We start from the raw sequence: 25,321 nt of genomic DNA on the forward strand, positions 1-25,321 counted from the left end.
AGACGGAAAGGAGCAGGAGAGCAGGGACCGAAAGGTGGAGTGCCCGGGTGTGTATAAGTCTCAATTCCTACTTCTTGTTAGGTCCTCAGGGGTGAGTAAAGTGTTTGGGACGGGACTGTTCCAGGTCAGAATTACTTGTAGTCCCAGAACAAAATGAGGTGGCGGCAGGTGGGGTTGAGTGAAAGTCTATTCTCCTTGCCGCAGCCTTAGACAGTCCTTTCTGGTAGTCACGGGTCTCAACTTCTTTTCTTCCCTAGGGGGAAGTGGAGTGATCTGACGGAGGTTCAGTTGCTGGCCTACTGGAAAAGGAAAGAGCGATGTATTCCTCTGCAGGATCCAGGAGTCAGACCCTCACTAAAGATAGTGCTGAGACAGAGAGCGGCTGAGGTGAAACTAAAGTGGACCATAGGCGGTCATCATTTGGAAGGTAAGACATCTTTATGCAACTGTACTGTTTCCTCCAGGCGTTACACTCTTGTCCTTTATTTAGCTGTGTGTGTTTGTGTTAAGCTCTGTGAAATCCACACAACAATACCTGTCCACAATTGCAGCAAGAGTGATTAATCTGCTGTCCCTTTTGCTTTTTTACCTTTGAAATATAATCACAGATAAAAAACAATCATGCAGGTACTGGAACTCCACAGAAGGCCATTTATGTCTTTAAACAACAGCTCCCCAAATCAGCAAATTATCGCTCACAACCCAGTGATTGCTAAAGTCAAATTAACCAGCTAACAAGAAAGGGACAATTGGACTCTGGAGTATTGCTTTTGCCCTGATCTCTCTCTCTCCTAATCTTGGGCAGCTATTTGTCTGCAAAGGTAGAGTGACATTGAACCATGACCACTGCCTTGCTGGTAGAATCAAAATTTGAATTGACAGCACCCCCTTAGAGTGGCTAGGATACTGGTGAAGTGTTTTTTCAATACCCTGTATGTTGACTGTGCAATAATATAATAAAATCATAAGCCAAAATGAAAATTGTCATACTAAGAAAGAAATATGTGCTCAGTTACATCAGTATTAGCCTACCAGCTGCATGGCAATATAAAAAAAGGTTAGTAAGGAAAAGCGCTAACAATGATTATATTGTTTTTGTATCAATATAGTACAGCAGTGGCCAAATCTCGGATCTTGAGCTGCTTGTGACTCTTTGTACTTTTAAATATGGTTTGCAGTAGTAGGGGCGGATTGGCCCGCAGCTAGCTACAGTCAATCTGACTTTCTTATAAATCTGGTGGTCTGATGGCATGTGAGATGATCTGATAGCAAGCGAAGGTGGTCTGATGAGCTTGTAAGAGGCCTGTGGGGGGAAAGTGGGTAGGTCTAGGGGCATGTGGGGAGGACTGTCGGTATGTGAGTAGATCTGATGGACATCTAAGAGGCATATGGGGAGGACTGCTGGGCATGTAAGTGGCATGTGTGGATGTATGGCATGTGGAGATTTCAGATTGACATGTAAGTCGAGGTCTATTGACAAGATTGGAAATGAGTTAGATGCTATAATTGGCAATGGGTAAGTTGTACTGAGAGTCTAATAAACGCGCCATACCTAATTCTGATCAACCAATTAGTCCAGCCCTCACAATACTAATGAATGTCCAGCAGTTGAACCAGAGGTTATAAGAAAACCAAAAACACATTCTAAACATACTGGGATGCAGTGGAAATTCTATCACTTTTTCTGACTGAGTTTCTGTGCACAATCATGACAATTGAGAAAGGAAATCCAAGGAGAATTTTCTTTGCTAAAATAGTTTGCGACCTTCTCCTTTTTATCCATCATCTGAATCTAATGTATCTCCAAAATAAGATTCACATTTGGATTCATGGGGTTATCCACTGCCACTCTGTTGAACTGAGATTGCAGTATAAAGTGTTGATATAAGATGAGTGACATTGCAGACATAGATTCCTAACAGAGGTTAGGGATCTACTGCAAATACTGGTGGAACTGCCCCATAGTAATAGTAAATCACTCTTGAGAGGTGAAAAATCTTGTAGAGTTATTTAAAAACTACATAACTGTTTTTGACCAGACCAATGCCATCTGGGAAGAAAGTCCTGGGGAGAAGCTCAGATTGCACCAGACAAGAACTAACAGCAAGTGGGGAGGGGTTAGATCATTGGTCTTGCAAAAGCTAAACCAGATAACTAGGGACATCTGAATAATGTGATGAGATGTGGCTGAATGTGTCCTTGACTTTGGGGATAGCCATAAGAGTACACTAGTGGAAGTAGTATCCAAAACTGCTGACTCTATACCGATCACTATTCTTTGAAAAGCTGTAAAAACTGTTGTGGAATCTTTAACAGGTGAGAGATACAGCATTCTTGGTAAAGCATTCATTTTGATGGGGTAATACAACCTATTCAAAATTTAGATTTTGTTCCACATTGCCAATTCCCTTCTAACATAAACCACCAAGGGGAAAGGGGGGAAATTAGCCTGATATAGGAGGTATATCAACTTAGCAATATATGTATTTAATTTTGTAATCTTGTTAGTATGACATTTAAATAACAAATTACCGTACCTTACAATGAATTACTAGTTTGTGACAAGATAAGTAAATATAAAATGTTAGTCTTGGAAGCATTAATTTTGAGCTTACAAACCTCTAAGAAATGATTTATGTATCTCTTCAAATACAATAATGAAAGAAGTGAAAGGGCTTGTGATAGAAGCATTTCCTCTGTATAAATGGTCATTTTATAATTACAAGGGCCCTATCGACAATATATAAATATCAGGATTTGTTTTGATTATAGCTATTAGTGGCCCTATAACTGAATAAGAGAATGGAGACATCCCTGTCTGGTCCAATATTATTGGACAAAGGTAAAGAGGTTCATCCATTCAGCTGAACAAATGAAGATGAATGTCGATATAGTGCCATAATACCCATAGGGAACTTACCTTGAGAAGACATATCTAGCAATAACTTTGAATACATATGATCAACAGGGTAAAATGCCATCTCAGTGTCTAAGGTGCGAAAAAGTAATGGTTTCTTGCATTCATTAACATAGTAGATCAAATATATGGTTCCCTAGTGGTAGCCACAGTTTGGCAGCCAGGGATGAAGCTGACCAAGTCCAGATGAATCACAGAGGAGACAACAGTGCTGAGTCTAGTGGCCAAATGTTTTGCAAAAACTCTTAAGGCCAATGTTTAATAAAGATGTGGTAATAGCTCCCATAAGATCAAGAATCTTTCTCTTTCTTGTGAATAACCATATAGTAGCTGGATCAATGAAGCCATCAGCTAGGATTGAGTTTAATAATATATGGCTAGCAGTCCTTCTGGAAATAGCTCTTTTAGAGGATTCCTCCTAGTTTTGTGAGAACCGAATATGGGAATTCAAATCGGACGGAGAGGCCATAATAAATAATAAGTGGAGAGGAGAAGGGATGAGTGACAAGCAGGGGGAGTTGGCAGGGAGAAAGGATGATAACAAAAAAGTGAAAACATTTAGTGGACTGGGCATTGGGCAAAGGTACAGGGGGTGATCTGAATGTATGGATGGAAGGAGGAGGATGAGGGCAAGCAGATAAAGGTGTGATAGGGGATAGAGTGTAAAAATGATGTGTTTATCAGTGTTTGGGCACTAATATTATTAGTTAGTGGAACTTTAACCAAAACAACATCAGAAAAACTAAGAAATATAAGTAATTTGTGTAGTGGCTTTTAACACTATACCATCAACAAGCATAAAAACTGTATGCCCGAGGACACTGAGTTAAGGAGACACATTTTAAGGTCTAGGATATCATTGTGGCCAGCTGGGGTCAGCCATGGACATACCTCAGACACACAAATGCATCTATCAACCTTTGAAATAGGATCTAGAGGTATAGTTGCTTAGCATAAACAATACGACTGGAGAGAATTTAGGAGTCTGCAACAACAAGAAAGCTACATCAAATCCATGAAAACTGATAGAAGTGTTGTACACATACTTGAAGAGGAATATAAGAGAAGAACATGCAAACACTCAACTATAGGAGAATATAGCAAATTATAGTAAGATAGGGATTAAAGCAACTTTATAACATCCAATGTATGAAAACAGAGAATAGTACAGAGAGCTTATCATTAAAATTTTCCCATTCAGGGCAAGGTGACTTCTTCTGTGGGAAGGAAGGGGATATAGTTTGTGAGGAAGAAGAGTATTGGTTATAAGCCATGAACAATTTATCCACAAATAATGATAAAAAAAACCTAGATTTTGAATGGAAAACACTATCTGTCCTTGTGTCCATATTACCTAAGGGTTTTAGTGATCTCCTGCAGCTTATTTAATTTCTGAATCATAATTGGAGATTAAAGATTTGGATCTCTATGTCATATGATGTTACAGAGTGCAAATGTATCATAACCTGTATCATTTTATCCTTGATGTTATAATAATGCATTTGCAGGATTCTGTCTTGGGGAGTTTAACCTGCGGCAGCCTTGACCTTAGAAGTCTCTAGAAGTCTGTAGACCCTGTCTGCATCAGATGCTTCCAGCAAAGCAGACTTAAAGAGGCCAAAAAAATACCCTGTAAAAACCTGGGTGTTAATGTAATCAGTGACAATTTTTAGATGGATATTATTTAGTCTTATTATGCTTTCTCTGTCCTCAAACTTTTTCTTGTAGGAAAAAAATTCATTTTGAAGCAAGGAGATTTCACTGTGGGCTTTGGAAAAGGAGCAACAAACTAAATCCAATTTTCATTCAGTGCATCTATCTGTCCAAAAATCACTGATGGCTTGGTGAAGTTCATACTGAAATAATGACTATTCCTAAAAAAATTATTGAATGAAATGTTGCATTCCAGTAGATACTCCCTCTACTGTCTGTGACTCATAGCTAGGAGAGTGGATAGGGCTTTAAGAGACCACTTTTGATTTGGCAGAAGGTGCTTGTCCCATTTTTTGAAAACATAGTTTGGGTCTACAATAGTAGACTCTTTTATCCTGTGAGACATTGTGCTTATGAAAATTATTTGACTCAGTCTGGCAAAAGAAATTACATTTTTGAAAAAGCTGGTGCGCAATTAGGTGTGGGTCATTTAATGGGTGGACCCTGCTGCTGGTCTATCACAAAGAGAAAAAAGATAATATTAAAAGAGTAAGAAGGGATTTCACAGTACTAAAGATCACTTCCCAGTTCATAAAGATGTAACGAGGGTCATTGAAAGGCAGATCAGCTCAGAATGAAGTTGCCAAAATATCATAATATGATGCAGTGATTAAAGCCCCAGCACTGAGAACTTTCACACTGGAGTAATACTAAGCTTAGTGTGATAAATACCCAAAGTGAAGCAAATTAGGTAATGACTGCTGTTGTTAGAGAAATAACTTCCAGTTTTGATTACGCTGCCATAAGTGTGCAGGGTAAATTAATATGAATTGTGCCCCCCATGGTCAAAGAGGTTGAGGCTGCAATAGTGGCTAGGTAAATATATAACAGACTGTCATTTATTTAAAAGTTTTACTGACCTCTTTGTGCTATTTTAGAAAGTGCTGAGAATTATTCTTGGGTGATGGAGTTCAGAAGATGAGAGATGGATGTGTCCAAGTGAGGCAAACTCCGCCTAATCCCCTTCTGGTGATGAATGCATTTACAGCACACTGATGTAGGCTTCGGATGCATAGTAGAAGGTGGGAACTAGACCACAGATGTAATAAGTGGCTGGGCTCTGCTTTGAAAGTCCAATTAAGATGTTAAGGGCAAGAAGACATCATGTCCTGTATTATAGAATGTCTCAAACCCACTGATGGAGAATATTGTAGAGCTCAGAAATCAGAGTCCCGGGAAATAGAACTGCCTCTGCAGTCAGACTCCACATCCATTTGTTTGTTTTTTAATATGGCCATAAGAATCTTGAGTAAAGAAAAAAGACACATATGCTAAAACAGAATTCTTAAATGTGCACCTTGCTCAGAGAGAATTATGTTATGCTCACTGAACCAGTATAATGTTGAATTTACTTACGGCTTCAAATCTATCAAGAGCATTGTCCTGTCAAATTCAACTATCTTGTATACATTTCTTTATTTTTACATCACAAAGTTGACTACCAAAAGGGAGATTAGTGACTATAAAGGAAAAACTGAAAAATTTGCATTCATAACATAAACATCAAAAACAAATACAATAATGGTTACATAATCCTACACTAAGAAATGAATGTTGTACTTGAATGGTTACCACTGTTTCCAATGTGAGATAGACGCATATATCTCATGGATGAGGAATGTATGTAAACTCAATATGGAGGAATTGTGCTCACCTAAAAAAAGGTGGTCTCCAATGAAAATATATTTTGTAGCCAATTTTATTTCTTATATATGCATATTTTTATTTATTTTCATGGTTCATTTTTTATTATCAACTATGATATTATTGTTTTAGCAAAAGCTGTCATGTTGACCATATAATACTGTAATTATGAGCTTGATTTTTGTCCCAAGTGGTTATAAAGCTTGTTTTATAATACATAAGTGTAATATTTCTTAACAGATTTGATGTGTTTTGTTAGTTGATATTGTATTCTTTTGGGTCAGGTCTAATTAGATTCCATGTAACTAAAGGAAATGTGAAACCCTTTTTAAACGTAAATCAGGTCCACAGTGGGACAAAATTGAATAAGCAGATGTGCCAGAAGTTCTTACAGTGAAGAGTATCAAATGTTGTTTCTTCAAACAGTTACATAAAAATAGCATACTTGGCTTTTGCTATAAAAAGTTGTGGTGTGATCTGAAATTGTTCTAAATAAAGATGGATGATTTTAAAATACAAACAATTAATGTCCTATTCAACCTTAATTTTCACAGCAATTTATATTACAGTGACTTGTGATTCAAGCGTAAACAAATGAATGTTTGCATTGCTTAACATAAAACTCATACCAAATGTACCATTTTATAGGAGGAAATCAGAGTGAGATTTAGCATCCATCTGTTGCAAATGTCAGAACCAGATTGCACACAAATAATTTAGCACTAGGATCTCTATAAACTTGCTGAGATATGTATGAAAAAATGTGCTTTTTATTTACTCTAATTTTGACAGTTACATTTCAATTTATGCATTGGGTGTTTTTATAGATACAGTTACAAAGGAAGTAATAAATAGCACAGGATATTACAGATGGATAATATGTTGCCATGTGCATGGAATTTTGCTTTGCATCTGTCAAACTGCCATGCTTTTTTTAAAGTATATAAACGTTAATACAAATTAACTTTGCTTGAACATCATTTAAATTGCAAATGCATTTTTTTTACTAAGTAGACCATAATTTTAGAAATATTGTATTAATTATGCAAAGCATCAATCACATATAAATGGAAATTGTTAATATTGTTAAAACTGAAACAAGCAAAGCATTGTTTTTTTTGTTTAATACACATAGTTACATGTTCTCACCTACCAATAGACCCATATAATTGTTGTCTGCAGCAGGAACACATTTCTTTATATCTCAATGTCAGTTCTTCATCTCCAATTATTTTATGACTGACCTTAATATGCAGTCATAAACCTTACATTGGCTGTTATGTACAACAGTGGAGTCACTTTTGCCTTTCTCATATTTAAAAAGTGTTTTGACAAAGATGTCATATGTACAGGTTTTCCTGCAAAAAGACCGCAAACCAAATTGACTGTTCAATGACCCTGTGATTGAAAGATGGATTTGTACCTAAAATTAATTCATTACCTGTCTCAGAAAACAAAGGTCATCAATGATCATTTCCATAATAACCTAATTACTGTATAAAACTTTCAAATAAATTTGTTTCTTACCCTTTAGGGCCTGTTTCTTCTTTTTCCTTCTCAGACCATGTATAAAATATTAAGTTCCTAACAGAATCACTATGGAAAACTTATATTCATTACCGATAATATCTGAACAGATTGATAGCATTAATGTTGCTTTCACCTTCCCTAAATTTAGGTTGAGATTTTATATTCATCCACATCTATCTACTATATAAATGCCTAGTGGCGTGTGTGGGGAAAAAAAAACCAAGCTGCAGCGCCACCTGCTGGGCAGAGTTATACACTGACCTATATATTTCTTGAAGGAGAAGTGACAGCTGGGAGTGGTTGGTGGTTGCCGGGGGTGACAGTGGGGAGTTTTTAACACCTTATGTAGCTTGATGAAGGATGTGGCGATGAAGATGAAGGATGAGGTAATGGAGAAAAATGATGAGGTGGTGACATGTGGACAAAACCACGTTAAAAAAGGGCGTTTGCGTCAGGAAGTAACGCTCTTCCCCTGAGGAGGCCTGGGCTAGGCCCAAATGCATGACAAGAACCTTTTTAACACCTTAAGTAGCTTGATTTGACTAGAATGCATGAGTATCTTGCACGGGTTAACTTGTAAATGATATGATTGAGTAACAAGAACCACATAATAATGTTGCACATCTACCCCTAAATGATTCAGTCTGTAATTGGGGTGAATTATCATTATTATATTTTATTTATAAGGGATCTCAAAGGGTCTGCAGTACCATATAGAGAACATAAAGTTCAGTAAATGTGTACAAAATAACAAGACAATACAATATTTACAAAGCAGTACAATACACAGCAAAGAGAACCCAAACCAGCAGCAATAAGGTGCTAGGCAGGATATAGCCTCTCACTATAACTTCAGGGAAGAGACCAAATAAGTGGGAGAATTGAAGACAAAATGGGGAGCAAATCAGTGCAAGCTGACTCTATACCCAGGAGGATTGGTGCAGCAAATAAGACAGAGCTGCTGTCTGAGAAAAGGAGAGAAGACACAGGTGTTCTGGTAGCATAGGTAAGGAAAGGAGGACACGATCGAATAGGGACCAGCTGTTGAGAGCTTACAAAAACACCATAGTGAACACAAGACAGAACAGCGAAAATAATAGAGAATAATCTTATGATAAAATATGCTCACTCAACCAAAGAGAAATGCATAGCACTTCCTGTTGCAATGCCCACTGCATAGACCCAAAATGTCATGGGTTACCCCAAGGGTTCTCCAGACTCTGAAAATGAATTTAACTTAGGATTACCTACTAAACCCGTTTCAAATCCTCCAACCTGCTCCAGAGAGGGTGTTGTTCCTCCAGCTAGATATGCTTCTCAGCGAACATTTGATGACAAGGCAAGAATTTGGATGAGATGGACATTGAACCATATGGAGCTCTTACACATAACCATAGGATTATCCTGTTGACCAGGCATTAGGAAAGGGGTGTCTCTATGCGCCACATTTCAGACACTGGTTATTACAATGTGTGTGTGTGTGTGTGTGTGTGTGTTAATTGGACAGACCACATGGCACAATAAGAGGGTGAACAGACAAGGACATTGTTACAAAATCGAGACCGGACTGCATGGGCAGCACGGGGGCCAAGTGGTAAGCACTTCTGCCTCACAGCGCTGGGGTCATGAGTTCATTCCCGACCATGGCCTTATCTGTGAGGAGTTTGTATGATCTCTGTGTGTTTGCGTGGGTTTCCTCTGGGTGCTCCAGTTTCCTCCCACACTTCAAAAACAGACTAGTAGGTTAATTGGCTGCTATCAAAATTGACCCTAGTCTCTCTCTCTCTCTCTCTCTCTCTCTGTCTGTCCGTCTGTGTGTGTATATTAGAGAATTTAGACTGTAAGCTCCAATGGGGCAGGGACTGATGTGAATGAGTTCTCTGTACAGCGCTGCAGAATCAGTGGCGCTATATAAATAAATTATGATGATGTCCCTGGCTCTGAAGGCCATCTTTAGCAACATATATACACAACCAAGTAACAAGCATGTTTCCCAATACAGTTTATATTAAACTCTGCAACCAGTATTTAGCAATAGTAATGCTAAAACTCTAATAGCACAACACAGTACTTACAGGTCCACCACTCACACGGGAGCCATTTTGTCCACTCAATTTATCCAGTGCATTGCACAATCCACAATCCATTCAAATACAGCACTGTTTTAGTAGAAACTAACAAAAGGGAGGGGAAAGTCTATACACAAGCTATAGAATAGGCACAATCAAACTCCTAAAGTATGTATTAACTTCAAAAACGTAAACTTGAATACTTCAACTATTTAATTTTCTAACTAACAATTTCTGAACCAAAACCATCTTTCCAATTCAACTATTTAAATCTTCCAAGTCAGTATATTTCCCATCTAAGTAGCAATTGCCACAATCTTTACTTCAGGTTTTACAAGTACCATGTAACTAAACACTTAACCAACACCACTCATTCTAATAACCTCCAATACAAGAACAATATCACATACAAGTAACAAATTAACACAATTACCTATGCTAAACAATTATATTAGCTCATACCCAGCCTTACTTTGAAGCCAGGATTGTTTGTGCAGTTCCATGTGTTGTAGCAGGAAGAATAGAGGGATATTCTTTAATGAAGTCATTCCAGAGAAAAGTGAGATTGCTGTGTTTTTCAATGTTTTTACAGTTTGCCCCAAAGGTAGACCTAACACGGATGTCTTAAGAAATTGTTGACGTTTAATAATTGCATGACGTGGTAATTAATAATTTCTGTACACTATAATCAGTTGCAGTGAGATTCATACACAACACAATTATTGTCATAACATTCAAATATATTTCATGTATTTTTCTGTATTTTAATATAAATATGTAAAGTGGGGAAGAGGCTAATTAGCATTTCCAACATCTAAATTACATTAAGTTTTGTATCACTTTGTTCGCAATTGCATGAGAATGTTTCTGGTGTTATTTATGTAGCGTACGCACCTCACTTTTCATACACCAAATAGCCAGTCTACAGGGATCATATTTTATTTATTAGTAAAATGTATTTTAGTATTAGTATTAGTATTCTGTATTAGTATTTGCCTGCGCTAATTCCTTGCACCAAACTTTGCCTTCACTGCCACAAATTTAAACATGTGATATGTTTAAGCCTTAATTTTCTTGAGCTTAGCATACAAATCTGGGGCCTGATTCATTAAGGATCTTAAGAAACTTCTTATTTCAGTCTCCTGGACAAAACCATGTTACAATGCAAGGAGTGCAAGTTAGTATTCTGTTTTGCACATAATTTAAATACTGACTGTTTTTTCATGTAGCACACAAATACTTGATAGCTTATTTGTACACTGAAATTTAAAGTTGATATTTGAGCTCAATAAAATTAAGGCTTAAACATATCACATGTTTAAATTTGTGGCAGAGTGAATGCAAAGTTTGGTGCAAGGAATTAGCGCAGGCAAATAAAGACAATTGTTTAAAATATGAACAAGCCCCACCTTATGTGAACAGCAACCAAAATGTAGCCTGGGAAGATTGTGAGCCATGCAAACTAACCCTGTTTTAGAAAAAAACAAATGTGCTATTATTCAGGGGGGTAGTGTAATTGTTGAATTGCACTGAGAACAGAACAATAGTTGTTCCTAATGGGAAAGCAGATAATGATGGGGTGGTCCCAGTCAGGAATGTAGCCATGCATTGTCCCTGGAGTAGATCAGAACTGCATTCTATTATCACAAATTTCCCTGATCCTAGAAAATATTTAGCTAAATGCCAAAAATGTATTAAGGATCTGAGGAATGCACATGAACTAACAAATAAAGATTGGCGCATAGTTTTGAGGGTTTGTCTCCCTCCTAATACTGATATTCCGAACTTTATAAAAAATAGTCAACTTGAGGAGGATGAAACTTTGACTGATGAAGACAATCAGACAAATATAAAGAATATAAATGTCCAGCTCAGTGTATATTTTCCAGTGGTAATTAATTGGCATAAAATATTTACCATCAAACAAAAGGATAGTGAAAGTGCTGCAGAATACTTCACACAGGCAATGTTAGACATTGCTACGTATACTGGAATTCAGGACATCGAAGACAATGTTCACCATAGAGAGGTAGTAGTGTCAGTTTTGATGAACGGTCTTAAAGAAAACTTAAAAACTAAAGTGCAGAAAGTTATTTCAAATTGGAGGGGTATAACTGTGGACGCCCTTCGGAAGTCTGCTATTAGCCATGATAAAAATGTTCCAGGTATGTTAGGAAAGTTGTGCAATGTAAGAACAAAGGCTTTACAGATTAATGTATCAGAATCACAAGGGAAAGTCTCAATTGCATTGAAAAATATCAAGGAAAATATCATATTTGTACCGCAACATTAATGAACATTTCCCTCTTGATAGTTAGGTTTGTTCTATATATACATATATCTGCAAAGTAGGGAATATTACTGTCATTTTTACTTTGTTTTAGAATTTTTTGTACTTGAAATGTTTTTCTAGTTAAAGGTTGTAGTATGTGAATTGCATTCACAAAGGGAGGGATGTAATAGATTAAATTATGGTACAATGTATAAGTTGGATGAAATATTATTAATGTATTGTATATGGTGCATTTGTAAACATAGATATTTGAACTGTCTGTATTTCTTGTATTCTGTGTAAGGGTTAAATTATTTCTTTGTGTCTTAGAATGGATAGGGGGCTCATGTATACAGGGTGTTTGAATAGATGACAGATGTTCTAGGTAGGCATAGGCCTTAGGAATTTAAAGGTCACACATGCTCCTTGACCTAGGCATATAGGTTTTCTGTATGATGAAATATCTGTCAAAATCTTTTATAATTGATTTATTTTCCATTTGTAGTGTATTATGTCAAAGTATATTATATGATTAGTGACGTCTGTTAGGGGAGTGGGTTTCCATGTTTATAATCTTTGTAAGTTGAATGTGTTGCCAGTCTTCTTCTGCTTTAGAACTAAGACTCATGCATTGCATTTTTTTCAACACTTTCTGCTTTCTGAGTACTTCAACAATTATTAACATGTATACATATGAACCTCTCTATATATAAAAAAGATGGAAATGGGAGAAGAGATCTAAAAAATGCATAAAACAGTTAAACAGATAAAAGCAGTTAACTGTTTATACATGTTACTATATGGAAGAATTAGTGAGATCATTTGTTGTTTTTTATATAAGCAGAATAATTATGTATCTCTTCATGTGCTTAAATAAAAAAAAATTTTAATTTTAGTATTTATTATATAATGTAGGAGTTGAGCTGCCATTGGTGACGTTTTAGGGCTAGATATAATATCGCATCAAGAGGTCTGTTTATGTAGTAGCTGTTATTGACAATTTAAACTAAGTACTCTGTTTCATTACATTGATGATGATATATAATTGACAAATGGGGAATGAGGACACCACACTCTTCAAGCTTTAAATACTGGCTGTATACTGAACTTGATCAGCTTTGACAAAGTGCTGAGTTACTGAAGACAAAATATCCGCTGTTTGAAAGGTGGCTTTGAATCTAGACATGTCACATATTGCACCAGTTAAACCTGCATTATGGTCACTGTTCTCACCTGTTTCCCCTTTCCTGCATTCACTTTCTGGTCCGAACTGATCATGCACACAACTGGTTTGCTCAATACTTCCTGCATCCTCTTGATTGGCTAATTGCCTGTCAGCTCTGTCTATTTAAAGCACCTGCTTCTCTACCAAGTTGCCAGATCTTCATGTCTACTCTCCTGTTCAGATGTCCTGTTTCCTGGCTCCTATTTGCTACCTGTTCTCTGAAGTCTCCAGCACATCTATCCGCAGATCATCACAGCCTCTGTGACTACTCCACTATCCTGTGGTAACGCTCTGCAGATTATTGCTTCCCACTCTCTGAGTCTCCAGCACATCTACCCGCAGATCATCGCTACCAGTCTCCAGTATAACCTGCATACTCGCCTGCTGGTCCATTGGCTTTACCATTGCCATAGGAAACTGTCTATTAGTCTCTCAGTCATTAAGCTAATTCTCATCCGTGGCTTCTTCAGTTATTATCTCAATACAGCCTCGCTCATCACCCCTAAGAGGGCCGTGACCTGCAGTCTGGGAGCAGCTAACTCCAAGCTTCCTTGCGGGAGTCTCGGCGAACGCCTACCTCACAATTAGACTTCACGCCTCTCGGGAGGTAATATAATGTGAGCTGGCTATACGGACAGTCCTCTGACCCTAACTCAGTGACAAGGCACTTACGATAGCTGACTTGAGTGGAACTTATATTCTCCTCCACTGTTATCCTCTAGACCGCGGCGAGTGAGTTTACACCTGTTCAATGCAGCCATAGAAGGAGTGTGAATTATGAGTGCTGCCATATCTGTTCAAACGGGGTTATAGTAGAAGTGTGGGCACTAATGTCATTTACCTCACGAAAAATTTGTAATTTATATATTTCCTTTCAGAGGGTGAAGTTATTGCTATACCGGTAAGAAGTTTATTACATTTTTTTTGGATTGTGGATGGTCTCGGAAATTTCAGATGGAGAAGTAAACCGCTTTGCGTGCTTAGAACCATATTACTCAATAGATCTGATTAATCTCTAGCTCTCCATTTTCTGAATAGTTGGACCGATTGATTGCTACATACTTCTATAGGGCACAAATTCCCCTAATTTCGTTCAATATTCCATAAGGTGAGTTTTATATATTCTTTGCTGTTACTCTTTGAAATAAAATGGCACCACTTGGATTACAATATGTCAAAGCCTTGCTCATAGAAGATTTGCCTATATTTATATGTAAGGTGGTGTTTTTTTTTATATTTGTGTGTTTTTGTGCCTCAGGCATAAATATACATTTGTATTGTTATGTTTAATTAACTATATGTACATATATAGGAGACAAGTATTCTCATGTTTATTATTACTCAATTATAGTGAATTCCATTATGGGTATTTTTATTTCCATAACGATTTCTTTTTTTTGTGTTTTATATGTTCTTTGTTAGAGTCACAATCCTGCTTCTCTTTTAAACTAGGTTGTCTTTGTTTAGAACTTGTATAGTGACCATTCATGATCACCTAACAAAAATCCCATCACAATATTTATGCAAATGCAAGGTGGAATTTTTTTAAAGGCTACATTTCTGACCCACTTACAAAATACATGAGCTTCCACACTTGAAGGAGGGAAATCTTCTGTTTCAAAGATTGAAGCCCCATTATATTTTGTGTGTTGATCACTCATGATCAATGGGCAAAGAAACACATATTTATGTATATAAAATTATTGAGTGCATAACTGTAATCCTGGCAAATATTTCTACGTCAGCAAATATAATTGTGACAACATTCATTTCAGGAGACCAGTACCTATTCAGAAAAATGTGGCAATACCTATTTTTCAACTGTTTGACCAACTTTAGCTTATATATGGAAAATTTTAAATTTTGATCACTATTACCATTCCTGGAAACTATTGTGCATTACAGGCTTGGTTTAGAAAGATAATTGATCCCTAATTTGATGCAGTAGGTTGTCTACTTTCTTCCCAATTTTTTTTTTTCCTAAGCAAAAAGTGGTAGTAGTATTGGGGTTGCCAGGAGGACAACAATGCAAAGTGTATCGCAATTACTGGGATATACGATGGGCACTACCTACCAGCAGTCGGTGCTACTGAGCACTGAGGTGCAGAATCTAACATGCGCTTTGTATTCACCAGGAAGCCCCACAAGGAGGTTTGGATTTAGACACAAGGGAAGTGCAGGTCGCGGCCCTCAATGTCAGTTACTGATGATGTAGGTGGTGAGAGAATTGTCAGGCAAGCCAGTCATTAACAGCAGATCACGTAGGTGACGAATCAGATTTCCAAGGGGTAGTCTGGGAGGCTGGGTCAGAACCAAGGTAACAGAATCCAAAACATATACTAAGAGAATGGTCAAGAATGCCGGGGTCAAAATCAAGACAGCAGCAGGAGTCAAGAGTGGTTAGGGAGCAGCAGGAAACCAAACGCCGGAAAATTAAACAGGGCAGGAAACAAAATGCTGGAGCTGGATATGACTTAATACTCTGGCAGCAATAGGCTGCCAGAGTCTGATTCATATAGGGAGACTTGAATGAGACGGTCAATGATGTTAATGACCACCGACAATGCTGGAGAGAAGAGCGTCCCGTTGCCTGGCAAGGGGCGTGTATAGGCACAGAAGACGGGCAGAATTGTAGTGCAGAGGCATGTCCCATTGCTGGGCATCAGGTGAGTGGCACAGTGAAGGCTGTTGGCCGAGATCGGAAGAGACTTGTGGGCAGCAGGAAGGCAACCGTCCCTGTGAAGGAGCAAGAAAGGAGGGATGGTGCGTGACAAAGTGAACCCAATGGTAATGGGTACATACATTCTTGGTCCAGATGCAGATATTCACAAATGTAACCTAATCCTTTCTTTTCACTGTTTACTGAAGTTTTACAGTAAATATATGAAATATGTATTATTTCCCCACTATTGCACCAATTTCCACAAAAACACTGTGCATTCTAGTCTTGGATTACAAGTACATTGATGGCATTTTCTGTTACAAGGTATGATTTGTGTGGGAAATGTTCATAAGAAAAGATTAATAGTGATAGTCAGACTAATAGTGATGTCAGAATGTGATGAGCCCAAAAATGCCAAAATAAGCTTAACACAGGGGTAAAAAAATTTTTAGCACCGAAATAGTAAATTTCAATGATGAATGATAACTTTTGTCATGTAGGTATTGTTTATTTTAGTTTTCATTCGATAGTCCCTTTATCTTTTCAAAAAATTACTCTTACAATGCAAGATAATTCTCTAACAAAAAATTACTTTAGGGGCATAACCTAATGAGTGAGCCAATGAGACAGTGTACAAAGGAGCAGTAATATTTCTTGTGCTCCTCACATCCTTTCTATTACAGAGGCCCACATTTGCAGTTAATGACTCTTAAAGCTGATCAAACTTCAAGGGTGCAGTTTGGCAGTTCCTGGGGCAATCCAATTAGTGAATAGAGAATTTTCATGGTCAGCATATTCCAATCAGAGTTTCATACCTACCATCATTCACTCCACATTAAACTAAAGGCTTGATGCCACCATGCCTCTGACTATACTACTGTATTTACACCCCGAATATTTACCCCATTAATTTAGTCAGTTTACAGTAAGAATGCCAAATCAACACTTTTTTATTTTGAAAAGCTTTTTATCCAGTTTTACAGATAGTTCTCAATTGGTTATGTGACTTAATTTCCTCTTTCAATTATCCGGGTTTGAGCTATCTAATGGTAAGGCTGCATTAGGCATCTTCCAAACAATCATATAAGCTACTGTAACATGGAAATTTTACATTAGGCAGATTCTTCCCATGAATGTAATTCAACAGCTAGATAAGATTTCATTAAACTATAACATTACAAAATTTAATGCTTCAAATCTTTTGGAACTTTCCATTTAACATGCAAAAGGGATAAATACAATTTTAAAAAATCCTTTTTTACAGCTCACAGATAATTTGAACAGGTGTACATTAATTAATAAATTGTTTTGTGAACAATTTAGACTTGAAAATCTCAGGGATACCAAATGAAACTGAATAATAATAATAATAATAATGATAATAATATAGATATTAACATAAATTAAATATTAACATTGTGAGTTTTTTAAATTTAAATAATTAAGGTATTTATTAATTGAATATTCAGTGCAATATGCTCAGAAAATATGTTTTTATCTTCAATCTAGGTTTCTAATAATATGATGATTAACAGGAAAATACATATTTGCATAATGACTAATTTGACAGTCACATTCACAGGGTTTTCATAATACTCATTAATGCAAAATTGCATTAATGTTTTAGTTCTAAAAGAGCTTTAATTACATATTACAGAACAAAAAATGTTTAATACTGAAACCTGGCTGAAATAATTTTTGGATGATCGTGTTTCATATTGCAGTGCTAGTGAAGGTAAATTAAGCTGTCAAACTAAAGTACAATTTTTTTTAAAAAAAGCAAAATCTATTGTGTAGTTGTGTTATACAACTTAACAATACTCCAACTAAAGCTATGAAAAAAATATCAATAATAGCTACAGTAAAAAAAAACATGCCAAAAAGATGATAAGCAAATGGTTAGTTCACCACAAAAAAAGCAAGATGGGCTTGGCTTACCATAGAAATGTCCAAAGCACATTGAACCTCTGTATCTGGATATACAGTGGGATTTAATACAGTTAGATTTGTTTTCCAGCTATTTAACAGCATTACTGACACTAGAGAATTCCAACTGTGCAACAAACCACATGACTGTTTATCAAATTCTTCTTTAAGCTTTCAACATATCACTCGCTTTTTACCACCTCTTGTCCAAAGCAAGTCTGTTGCAACAATTGTGTATACATAATCTCTAAAAAAATCAAAGACTCCAGTACCCTGCTTGCAAATATGCACCAAATGATATTTAGCACTTTTTAAAAGGTTGAGATGAACATTGAATTGATAAGTATTATAGGACTACAAAGTGTTTCTAGTGAAAGAAATTTTGTAAGAGACAGTCACATTGCTATTAAGCAGTCAAAAAACAGGATGTTGTCTTTTGAGTGTGAGCATCACCCCAAAACAAAAATATTTATTTATTTTAATCTTTGAAGTGTTTTCTGAACTTTTCTCTTTTCTAGTGAAAGTAATTTTGTGAAGGGCAGTCTCTGTGACATCTTTCTTAAGTGGGTAAACAGGGTGTTTTTTGACTCTGAGCAGCACACCCCCCTCCAAAAAATAGAACATTTTTTGTTAAGAACATATTGTCTAAAGTTGAATTATATTGTGGAACAGTGCCACAAAATTTGTTAGATAACATTTCCTTCTTTCCTTATATCATTGGGTGCTCATCTGCTGTGCATTACAGTAAGCTACAAGTAGCTCCAACTTGTTCAAGTAGCATTACTTCTCTTAGCAATGATGGATTACTCTCAGAGAAGGAAGATCCCAGTACCAGTACTGATAGTAGTAGTACTTTTACTGTTACGACCTCTACTACTAAAAAAAAAAGGTCATGTGGGAAGAAAGTGTAAGAAAGCAACCTCAAAATCCAAACACTGTTTATCAAATTCAACCTCAAAGAAAACATCAGCTCTTGACATAAGTAGGCTTAAGAAGGAAGTTTATCATGAATGTGGTGATTTCTCCAAAAAAATGAAATAGCTAACATTCTATAAACCACCCACAAAGCTCAGACCAAGCCCACTGTTTTTATTGCTAGTATGGGTCCTTCTGCCGCTGGTTTATGTACTTTAATGTTCATTGCAAACAAGACTGCCCAACCCGGTCATGCATCTTCCTTAACTTCCCATGCACCATCTCCTCACTCAAAGAATAAATCTGTCACCCTCAAAACAGCCAAATAAGTGCATGAAAAGAACACTGAGCCTGAGAACAATTTGGGCACTTACAGAGTCTAAGGGGTAAATTTATCAAACTGAGGGTTTGAAAAAGTGAAGATGTTGCCTATAGCAACCAATCAGATTCTAGTTATCATTCATTTAGTACATTCTACAAACTGACAACTAGAATCCTATTGTATGCTATAGGCAACAATTCCACTTTTTAAAACCCACAGTTTGATAAATTTACCCCTAAGAGTATCTTAGAGTATGAGTGCTTTATGTGAGCCTGACATTTCAGAATCTGACACTGTAATTATAGAGCAGCCTCCTGCCTAGATTTCTTAACCATTTGGAAATTTGAAGTTGAGTAGTAATAATAATGATTTACACATAAAAATTAAGTATGCTACATTGGAACTTGCAAATGTGCAAAAGGATGAGGAGAATAATTGTGGATTTGAAAATGAATGTGTTGCACTTGAAAAAGATAATGAGGAGAAGGATGTTGATTGTGTTGAACTAAGGCAATCACCAGTGGTATCACCTCATGCCCATGATAATCGATTTGTCATGCCAGGGCATGAGGCCAAAAAAGCGCCTCTTCTGCTTGGAAACATTTTTATCCAAACTCAGTCAACATTTCTCAAGGCATCTGTAGCCTTTGTAACGCCAAAATAAGTGGAGGTAAGGTAATTGACCATCTAAGCACTGCCTTCCTGTTACATCATTTGCAGTTCATTCACGTTGTTTTTCAAACGGTGGAAAATTGAGTATAGTAGCAAGCAGTACAGAATCAGGTAGCAGCCGAATGGAGAGACACCTAATGCAATCATCACTGCAGTTAACACCTTCACCATCAACCTCATTATTATTATTTAGTCCAGCATCCAATTTTCCAATCCCAACTGACTCCCATAATGAAATCCCTGAATCCCAAGAGATATCCTTGTGCATAATTCCTTAAAAAACTGAGAGGTCAGTGCAGGAGATGGCCATTAACATTTCCGACATTCAGCAACCTCACGTATAACACTATAGCGGCTGCAAAAAAATATATCATCTGCCATGCCACCAACTGAAGCAAAAGGTTAGTAACAAGGTGAAATTCCATACTTTATTTGCTTCAGTGACTAAAGGAACAGCAACAAGTCATCAAGAGCTACACATAAAGCCATGAAATGGGGAGAGGGGGACATGTTACCTTACTCCAGTACATTGGAGAATCCTTAGTGGTTTATGTAAGCTACTGAAACCATTTGAAATTGTAACAAATGAAGTGAGTTCAAACATTGCCAGCCTGAGTGAAGTCATACAACTAATCAAACTACTGAAAAGCAGCTGAAGAAGCAGAAGGAGGAGATGAAACTGAGCGATTCTGCAAAGTATGTTGGTGTTGTAGGTAGCCCTTTTTTTCACATCACCAGGATCCAAGGATTTGCAGCATCTTGAAACTAAAACACTAAATTTTGGCACCCATGCTTGATCCTAGGTTTAAGTCATATGTAATGTCTTTCTTTCAAATTGACACAAATCTTTACAAATGCAAAGAGCTCCTTGTGAGCATTATGTTAGCTCAAGTCACACATGACCTGTCTTGTTAAGAAACATGTTGATCACCACCATACACTAGATCTGTTTACAGTGTCCTTTCCAGGTAAGTTAACAGTGGATTGCTCTTTCTTGTGTTTACAAATTTGATGATCATTGCTACATGTCAGTTCTATAACCAGTGCGCTTTCCCTATCAGCCAGTGCTAGATAATGCCCTGATGTGTTCAGTTATGCAGTGGTCACCTTCATATGTCTGATCTGTTACCAGCATTTTCCCTTACTAAGCGGCAGTGTATTTCGTTAAGTCTCGTGAATGCGCAGCATGTCTACCGCTACTCTCTGGATTAGTTGTCTAACAAAAAGAGTAGCATTCTCTCCTACCACATACCCGGTGCCTCATTGATTCAACTGGTTGTTGTGTAGAGACCAGCGTCTCTTCAGTTCTCAGTCTGGCAACATCAGCTGTGCAATCACTTGCTGCACTCATGCAGTTAATCATCCTGCAATATCGCTTTGGTTCCGCAGGCTTTAAAATCTACTTCCTGTTACCATACAAATACTGGTGATAGTTTCTGCTTGTGCCTTGTATTTTGATCTGTTCTGTTCTCAGTGTTTGACCCAGAAGTTTCTCTATTTTCTCCTGCTCATGACCTTGGCTTGACAGGCCTGCATATATATCTCCACCTGAACTGATCCCAGGCTTACTTAATGGAACTGTTATCTGCTCATGCTTCAGAACTTGCCTGGTTAAACGGATCTGCATATAGATCTCTACCTGACCTGACCCCTGGCTTATTAAAGGAACTACTGTCATCTACTGCTCCTTACCTTGGCTTGTCTATTACTGTGAATTTACTTTTGTCAGTCTGATTCTTAATGTATTCTGCTGTTACTATCTAGGTTGCTTGCTATCTTCTACCATGTTCTGTCCACTCCACTGGGCAATAAGGAGATCAACAAATAATACTACACAAGCTTAAGTTCTAGGGGCAACTGAGTACTGTGGAACATATATGGTTCCTCTGAAAGGGGACTGCTGAAGGTGAACATCTCGCAAAGCAATTCTGGTAGTTGAGGACATGCCATGTTGCCCTTAACAGTCCCTGATTTTGCTTTGGCTAAAAATAATTGCATTTCCTAAGAGTCATGAAGATGATGAGTCAACATAAACAGCAATGTGAAAGGTTATGACAACTTTTCAGGCTTAAAATAAATGGCCACATCTACTGATACCTCTACCTTGTCTCAATCTGATGCACCTTTTTTAGTGGAATTGTGGAGGAGTACATTAATAATAAATATTGAAATTAGCATCTCAGAAAGTCTCTTTGAATTCTGGTAGAAAAAAAGGCATTTTGTACAAACTAACTGTGGTGTACTTACGCTGCCACCCTCCAGTGTGCACTTAAAAAGAGTCTTTAGCACAGCCAGGAGCATTGTGAGTGATTGTCGGAGGAGACTACATCCAAAAAATGTAGAAAAGCTGGTGTTCATCAAAATGAACTGCAAATTGTTTGACGAATATCTTTCTTGCCACCAATTACAAGCAGAATCTGTAATGCTAGATTCCAGTGGTGATTAATTAATATTGTATGATGATGATCTTGACATTAGTGATGAGGATGATGATGAGGCAAATGACATTGTCAACATAGAAGATAACCACTGTTAGCCAAATGCCCATTAGTAAATTATTAAAATCTTTTGTGGGGGCCAAAACAAATCGAGCACTGGCTAATGTTCAAAATGTAATGTGTGTTGTCTTTCATAATTTTTCTTCTGGGTCGAGCCACCTTAGTTTATCTTACTTTTCAAAATGTCTACAGATGCCACTGTCCATCTACTGACCTCTGATTCTTACTGCTTCTTCTATTTTCCATGAGGTATGCTATCTAACTTAAAAAATGTATAGTGTGTGTGGTTTTTCAACAGTTTTCTTCTGGGTGCAGCCCACCTTCGTCTATCTACTTGTCTAATATGACCACCCTATCAGCCAGTGGTCTGCCACTATGTTTCATTATTGATTGTAGTATGCTTTGTACAGAAAACTGTGCTGTTAATCATCTTTCTCCTCATCCTTTCAGCATAAAAGTTATACACAATACCAGGTGATTTACAGGTAAGCTACTCTTTGTATCGTTTTTCTTAATGAGAAGCATACCAGTGTCTATCTGTTGGAAAAACTCAGAAATATTATTTTCAGCATATAGTGACCCCAGATAGATACATTATGAACACTGCTGTAGGACTATGTCTCATAGGGATTTTAACTTTTCTTTAAACTGCTTTGTATTTGTGCTGCTGCTCTGTCATTCATTTTTACAATTTTTAATTATACCCAGATCCAAAACCAAAACTCACAAGGATTTTTGGCTAACACCAGAAACAAAACCAAAGCACAAAGATGGTTTTAGAACCAAAAATGAATTGCTGTTACTGCTAGAGATGGAATTATTAAGAAATGGGGTAACTTATCCAAAGGTAGAGGAACAGAGGTCCTCGCAGTCCTTCTCCCCTCGGTCAGCTGGCAGGAACCATTACTTCCTACACCAGCCTGATCTTTCTTAATTTCCCCTTAACATTACACTACTCATTCTTTTACCAACAGAATAGCCTCTGGCTTTAGGTTTGTGTTTGGCTGTGTTCTGTGTTTTATGAATTAAGGCATAGGAATAAAAAACACATTTCCTAATTAAGGTGATTAAATAAGGCACAGGGAGCAACCCTATCTAGCTTGTGAATACACTCTTAAATTTTATTTAGTTTGTCTACAGATGTAGCTAAAAGCACAATCTTACGGTTTTCTCACTGTAAGCCTCTAACTTGTGGTTAAATAACAATGTAAAAAGCAAGGCAGAATATTTACAGCCTATATAAATAGTTACAGCATAATTTAATGTTGGTTATTTACTACATTGTTCTTTAAACTCAACACTTGCCCAACTAGATCTGGGAGAATGGGGGTGAGCGCCCCTCACTAGATCTCCTGTGGTTTAAGTAAACAAAGATAGCTTCTGCTAAACAATAGTCTGGTCTACCTAAAAATATAATTATTGATGTATGTATGTATCTACAGATCTAGAATACACATAGACTTACTCCTTTGGCTTAAGTGAACAATAGGAATCACTCTGACTAACATGAATACTTCACCTACAGTATAATAGATATCATAACACAATCTCATATATTACCAATTTTAAGGCTGATATTCAAACACAGTAGGGGGGTGAGCACAGACATGCTATGGGGAATGAAAACACACATACTGAATGCACAGTCATAATGTGTGCTAGGGTAGACTAGGGGGGGCATGGGGCTAAAAAGTACATGTTCAACTGTGATGTCACAAAATACTACAACCATTACACGGAATACCTCATGTCAGTTTCTGTTTTGTACTGCCCCTTTTGAGACTGCCTGTGTTGGTGGCCATGAGAACAGAACTAGACTTATCTACTGCCTGCCATACCATAGGTCAAGCTTATTGTTTTCATGTTGGAATTGGAGGCACAGATGATCTTGTTGTATATAAGTTTATTTAGACAATTTGCACACTGCACACAATGGTCATTTAGTCTGTCTCAACCATGAACTAAAAGATGTTAGTGTCATTTGACTTATAAGACATACATATGATGCTACAATTATTTCAGTCTGGGATTGCCACAATCAGAGATGTGGCTTAGTGGAGTTACCACTTCTTTGTCATCAGTTAATTTAACACAGACAATTGAATATCTGAAAAGATTACAAAGTCTATGGAAGAATGGTTACCTCTCACATATGTGAAAAATGTACAGTTTATACAAGTACTCTTTAAAGGTAGAATTAATAGCTCTTGACTCAAACTGGACACTTCAACTGGGTCTGTCAAATGAGTAATATGTAGAGGGCCACTACTTCTCTGTCCACATTTACTGATTGTTGACCAACTTTATTACCAAATTTAGGAAATTTACCAAGTGGAGATATAGCTATATAATACACACATTACATTACCAGCTTTTGTTGGAAAATGATATGTCTTATACATGGATAGGACCTTATGGCTTGTAGATCTTTAAGTGTTAATAATTTTGCACTTAATATTGGTTACATATAATATGTATGCCGCTCAATGCTGCCGCTCGGCTTATTTTCCTTTCTCGCCGCTCCTCCTCTGTCTTCCCCCTCTACCAATCCCTTCACTGGCTCCCCTTCCCCTACAGAATTGTGTTCAAGCTCCTTACACTTACCTTCAAGGCCCTCTCCAACTCCACCGCTCCCTACATCTCCAGCCTCATCTCCATCCATGCTCCATCCCGCCCTCTGCGTTCGGCCAATGACCGTCGCCTCTCTTCCCCCCTGGTCACCTCCTCCCACGCTCGCATCCAAGACTTCTCCCGTGCTGCCCCCCTCCACTGGAACCAGCTCCCCCGCTCCATCAGAACTTCACCCAACTTGTCCAGCTTCAAACGGGCCTTAAAAACCCACCTCTTCCTTATAGCCTTCCAGTCCCCCACTTAACTGCCCTCCTATGTCTCCCACCTACCTTCCTCCTCGTTGCTCTCCTCTCCCCCCTCCCCTCCGTCTTTGCCTCCGCTCTCC

Source organism: Mixophyes fleayi, chromosome 5 (assembly GCF_038048845.1).
Source record: "Mixophyes fleayi isolate aMixFle1 chromosome 5, aMixFle1.hap1, whole genome shotgun sequence".
Lineage (NCBI taxonomy): Eukaryota > Metazoa > Chordata > Amphibia > Anura > Limnodynastidae > Mixophyes > Mixophyes fleayi.